Raw genomic sequence first — 5,893 nt, 5'->3', positions numbered from 1 at the left:
CGCAGAAAAAAAAAAAGAAACAAACATAAGAAATAAACTGAAACCCTCTCAGGAGAAAGGCTTGTAGTAGTAGTTGATGTTGCTGCTGCTGCTGCTGCTGTCTTTTGCCACCTGAAGCCTAAGCAATAAAAGGTTCAATCACACTTCATTCGAATGCGTTGCTGAGCAAATGATGTCATTAAAGTTTACAATGGGGCATCACGATTCGAGTCGGCGACTCTTCACAAAATGCGTTTGTCATGCCACAGTTTGAGCGGCATTGGACTGCCGCTCAACACAGACTACGGCAACACCCACAGACAGTTACAAGATCTGGCAATGTATGTTTTTTTACTGTCTTTGCTTTTTGTCTTCTGTTCAATGCGTGGGCCTTGCAACAGCGTTTGTCAATTTTATTGACAATATTCTTTGTTTTGCGTTTTATTAATGAGCGCGTTTTGTTTTCTGATTTTATTTGTATTTTTTATTTTGCTTCCAAGTTTGGCTTTTATGGTCAAATGTAGTTAGTGTGGGGGAAGGCTCCACTGTGGGCAGTTAAAGTGCACTTCCGTTCGTTTAACGGTGCTCTTTGTGACTGTGCGTGACATTTAATGAGATTTTACTGTGGCTCTGTGTGTGTCTGTGGTTAAATCTTAATGCATTTACTAGACTTAGCAACTATTTAAAGTTGCATTTAGAGTGGGATTTGTTTTAGTTGCTCAACTTCTATGCTTCTTAATTTGAAAAATTGTGGGCAGTTCACTTCAAACTGTAGTTTATTGAATGAGTCCTTTTAATGTATGTAAATAATATTATCAAATACAAAAAAAAAAAAAAAAAAAAAAACACCAAGAGTCTAAGAAAATGTTGAAATTGAATTGTGTTTGATAAATTCTTTATTAACTGTTTGATTAAGAAAAACTTTAGATAATAATTATTAATTTTTCTATCACTACTATTATTATTACTCTTGCTATAACAAACAAGAAACCATTTATTTTATATTTTTTTTTGTGTTAATATTAAAAAATCTAAAAAGATACGTAGAACTTCTTAATAAGAAAAGAAGTAAATGCACAACAATCGTAATTTGATTTGACAATAAAACTACAAAAAAAAAAAAAAAACATATAATTATTCTCTACATATGACAAAAAAAAAGGCGAATTCCGCAATAAATTAAATAAATTGTTCAGCTATCAACAATTTATTTGACAACGGCTCAGCTAGCTCTGTCAAAACACATGCTGCACACCTTGATATTGGCCTTCAACCTGTGCAGGCAACATAGAGAAATACAGAAAACCTCTTAGCAAAGTCTCAGCAATATGCAATATGCAATATTTTAATGCTATTCGGTCACAAATCACAAAAAACATGCAATAAATTAACAATTAAACAATAATAATTCTGCAAAGTCCACAAACGAACATGACGAACAATTGACAGCATAATTGCATTCTACAATTCAATGAAAGATTTTTTTTTTTTTTTTCAATTCAGAAAAAAATATAAATAATCTGCTGCAATGTGGAGCCAAAATGTGGAGCACGTGTTTGGCTGCCAAACAGTTTTTCACTTTAGACATGACAAAATATTGATTCAATGATTTATTCTGCAATCTAGCAGCTAGCGAAGCGGGCAGCCAGCCGACAACGTTGCGTATGCGCAATGTGCGGATTGCCAGAGAAAAACTCGCGCCAACGCGGTCAATCAATTATCATAAATCTCCAATCAGCAGCAAAATAAAAAAAAATAAAAAAAATTGTTGAGATACCAAAAAAAGAAAATTATATTGCATAGACGGCTTTTAGATGCTCTATTTTGTATTTGAGAAGAGAATATATTATAACTAAATATATTATATATTTTATAAAAGTATATATTAATTAATGATAAAACCTATTCTTTTTAATGTTATTGAGAAGAGAATATATAATAAATAAATATATAATATTTTTTATGAAATTATATATTATTGAATGATAAAATCTTTTCTGAGCACTTTAAGCTTAATTTATATTTGAGAAGAGAATATATAATAACTAAATATAATTTTTTTTAAACTTATTTATTAACTACTGATAAAATCTTTAAGCTTCTTGTATTTCTTTTCTTTATGTGTATAAATGATATACATCACTTTATAACTGAAAAGAGAATACTAGTAGAATATTGTGCCAAATCCTTTAAATGATATATTATCACTATGCCAGCTATCGTTTATCTATTGCGAATTCCCCTAACTGAAGCATTATTATACCCCATTAGAGTGAGTGCATTTAAGACACATTAGTTGCACATATCAAACGGCAATTAAGCCTCTGTAGGCAAGAGCGATAACAATCTTTGTGGTAAAGCGCTGACCGTTCATTGAGTAGCTTACTATATGATTGACAGACAGCCAGACTGACTGACTGACTGACTGACTGAGTGGCTGACTTAGTGAGTTAGTGAGTGAATGAGCAGCTCTGCCTGGACAAGATTTATGTATAAGTTGACATTTGAAATGTCAAAATGCAAGTTGGCCAACGGTGGCTGTTGGTAGTAAATGCAGGCGTAATGCGTTAACAGCAACAGTTGTTGCCTATTTTTATTGGTGTGTTGTTATTGTCTCGTTAGCCGCCCACCGTTGACCCAAATAAAAAAGAAGGAAAGAGAGGGAGAGAGCGAGCAGTAGAGATGCAAAGAGCTGCAAAGAGGCTGACTATCGACCACCCAGCTGTGCTTTAGCTTTGCTTGCTTTAATAGCCTCACGTAGCCTAGCGCTCGAAATTTCGTTGTTAATTAACCCGTTTGCATACATTTTGTCTCGGCCAGGTCGGGCAGCGACTGGTCCTGCCAGCCTCGACGGCTAACCAGCCAACCAGCCAGCCAGCCAGCCAGGCAACCGACCATCCAACCAGTCCACAATTCCCAGTTGCCATTTCCCAGTTCCAATCCCCACTCACACTCCCACTAGGAATTATTTATGCTTTCTTTGATCGAATTCGGCGCTGGAGCGTCATAATAGTCACAGTTCTCGCGAATCAAGCGAGTCTCCTCGATTGTTTTCGTGTGCCCCATAAATTAATCGAATGTTAACTCGGTTCAGGAAATTGCATCCGATTTGAGTGCAGCAAGCGTTGGCCTGAAGATACTCTGTAAGTTAATTCTTATACAAGCTGCTCTTAATATCTAGCAACATCTTATATTTCTCAATTATACATTTATAAATAAGAATCTAGAAGCAATTATAGGATATCTATAAAATATAGTTAATAAAAAATTACAAAAGATAAAAATCTGAAAAAATCAAAGACTACATGCATACTATAAATACTCATATACCCTGACTTTTTTGCCTCTGCCATATATATCTCATTTCCAGTCTGCATACCCAACTTTAAATTTACAGGGTATTCCACTAATTATAGCGTTTTGTTTGTTATAATAAATGGTTGCCGGTGTTGTGTTTGCGGCGCCCACAAAGTCAATTCAGCTGTTGAAGTGAATAAATTAACCACAGCGAACACAATTAAATTGAGTAGTCGAAGGTGGAGTCATTCTCCAGTTGAGAATATTAAAATATAGCAGCGCAAAAAAGAACGATTTATCGAAGAATTTTATACTTTAACAAATAGAATCATCACGTGAAGCAGAAATTAATTGAGCAGCGGAATATGGAGTCATTCAGATGAGCATAATAACTTATAAATAGCCTTTATCAGCAATTGAAGACTGCAGAAATGAATAATTTAACAAATAGAATCATCAAAGATGCGTTCAAAATAATTGAGTAGGAGAGAAGGGAGCCATATCAAAGTTGAGATCATTGGCATACAAAAAATTGATGAAAAAATATAATAAATATAAAATGGGGATGGAGAGTTGAATAGAAGTTTTGTATGATATAAATAATATAAATAATAAAAAATTAAATATATATGCAGAAGCTCACAAATAACAACTGTATTTACTATAGAATTTAAGTAAATAAATTTAAGACTCAAAGGAACCTAAGAGTAAAGAAAATATAGTATAATATAGCTCTAGCTTTTTCTCTTAAGAATTGACCCAGTTTCCAGATTTCTCTTTTTCCAAACTAAATCTCAAGACAATAAATAGCTAATCTCCCTATCATATATTAAAGAATTTACCCATTTCAATGGATTGTGGTTTCCCTCTCCCCCCACTCCTTCAGTAAATTCTCATTATGTTTGCATTCAGGCATGCATCGGTGTCGTATTGCGAGCACATTTATGTGGCATACGTTAATCCGTATGTCTCCATTATGGAGGCACGCGAAAATCGTGAAAATGATGGAGTTTATGTGGCCATATCCATAGAGGCTTACAGGCAGACATCGTTAAGACGTCTCGACAACTGAATTATGCTTGAGCATTATATTTGCTCGATTAGTTTTTTTTTTTCATCTGTAGTAAACAAATTCGAGTCTGCTGGCATTTTGGAGGATTGGAGTCACGAGTATGTTGAACTCGCTCACAAAAACAAGTGGCATGCCACACGCTGTCCGTGTCATAAAAAAACGGAAATTTTTCAAGTCATATGCAAATTTGTAATGCGAGCGTTTATTTTTGAGCGAACATAAACTTTGGTATTAAACAACAAGTTTTGCAGTTAACTGCATTTTGAAAGCCATTGATAATGGACAATTTGAAGCGCTTTGACCTTTCGCAGTGCTTGTCAAACTGCGCCGAATGATCGATTGCAGCGGCGCTAATGAATGGCACATTAATTTGCATTCAAATGCAGCTAAACATTCGATTTTTTTTACCGTCAGTTTGTCATTGAATAATGAGACATGCAGCTTGCTTTTCCACAAAAAAAAAAAAAAAAAAAAAACAAAAATGTTAAATGTTGTTGATTATTTTTTCTCTTTTTTGCTTGGTCAGGAAACATAAATTACAAACGCGACAAAATAGATTGGTTCAGTGCTGCAGCGGCAGCACCTCTCGAAATTTGAGAGAAACATTTTGTAAATGTCACATTCACATGCTGAAAACCATGTGCCAAATATCTGGCGCGCCCCCAATCAAAAAGAAAAACAAAATTATTATTAATATTTATGAATTATCATATTTTTTGGTTTTTCTCTCGTCTTTTCCGAGCGTGTCTGTGTTGGTGGCATTTTAAAATTTCAAATTTTCCTGTTGACAGATTATTTTTCACTTTTTTATGCGTGCAAATTTTATGCCCATTTATTACAGCTGAATAATTGGCAACAACAAAATTATTTTGCAAGTGTTTTCGGTAGTTTTTTAGTTTGATTCGTTTGTTTTTTTATTGTTTACTTTGAAAGCTCTTAAAGCTAGAATCGTTAAGATCGTTTAGATTTATGCGGATAGGGCGGCGCGGGTTTTTTAAGTGTTAAGTGGCGCAGGCTTTTATCGACTGCCAGAAATCAACAAGTTACAGCAATAAAAAAATATAATGCGCAAAGTTTTGGTTTGTAAACAAATTTGATGGATCTGTGCCTAATGAAATCTTTGCCAACAATATTTAATTATAATTTATTTAATTATAATTTATATATATATTATAATTTATACTCTTGAGCATTTACCTAATTTGTTTTTTAGGAATTAAAGAATTCATGAGTTGATGCAATTTCAGTCGAATAGAAAATTGTAAAATATTTATATTTTAATATTATTTATACTGAAAACTCAAAAATTTTGCAATTTAATTGATCGCCCTTAGAAGTCTATTAGGAACCCCACCAATTTATATTGAAATATTTATTAAATAATTAATAAATAATTTCAGTAGTTTATATAGCCAAATTCCCACTTTATATTCTTAATATTTAATTATTCATTAAATATAAATGAAATAGTCAACCAATGCCGTTCGATTTAATATTCCAATGTCGCAATTTGACATTCATTTTATATCCCAATGTATATTTTAA

At 33.2% G+C, this 5,893-nt stretch overlaps 1 protein-coding gene across 3 annotated transcripts in view; it reads left to right on the top strand.

Moving 5' to 3' along the window:
* The window catches only part of LOC108611709 (wing blister), a 102,144-nt gene that overhangs the window by 85,417 nt on the left and 10,834 nt on the right, over positions 1-5,893 (top strand). The window lies entirely within an intron of this gene.

Source organism: Drosophila arizonae, chromosome 3 (genome assembly GCF_054131065.1).
Source record: "Drosophila arizonae isolate 15081-1271.41 chromosome 3, UAZ_ARI_1.0, whole genome shotgun sequence".
Classification (NCBI taxonomy): domain Eukaryota; kingdom Metazoa; phylum Arthropoda; class Insecta; order Diptera; family Drosophilidae; genus Drosophila; species Drosophila arizonae.
Note: the sequence above shows the minus strand (reverse complement) of the source record. Positions and strands in the feature narration are given on the sequence as shown.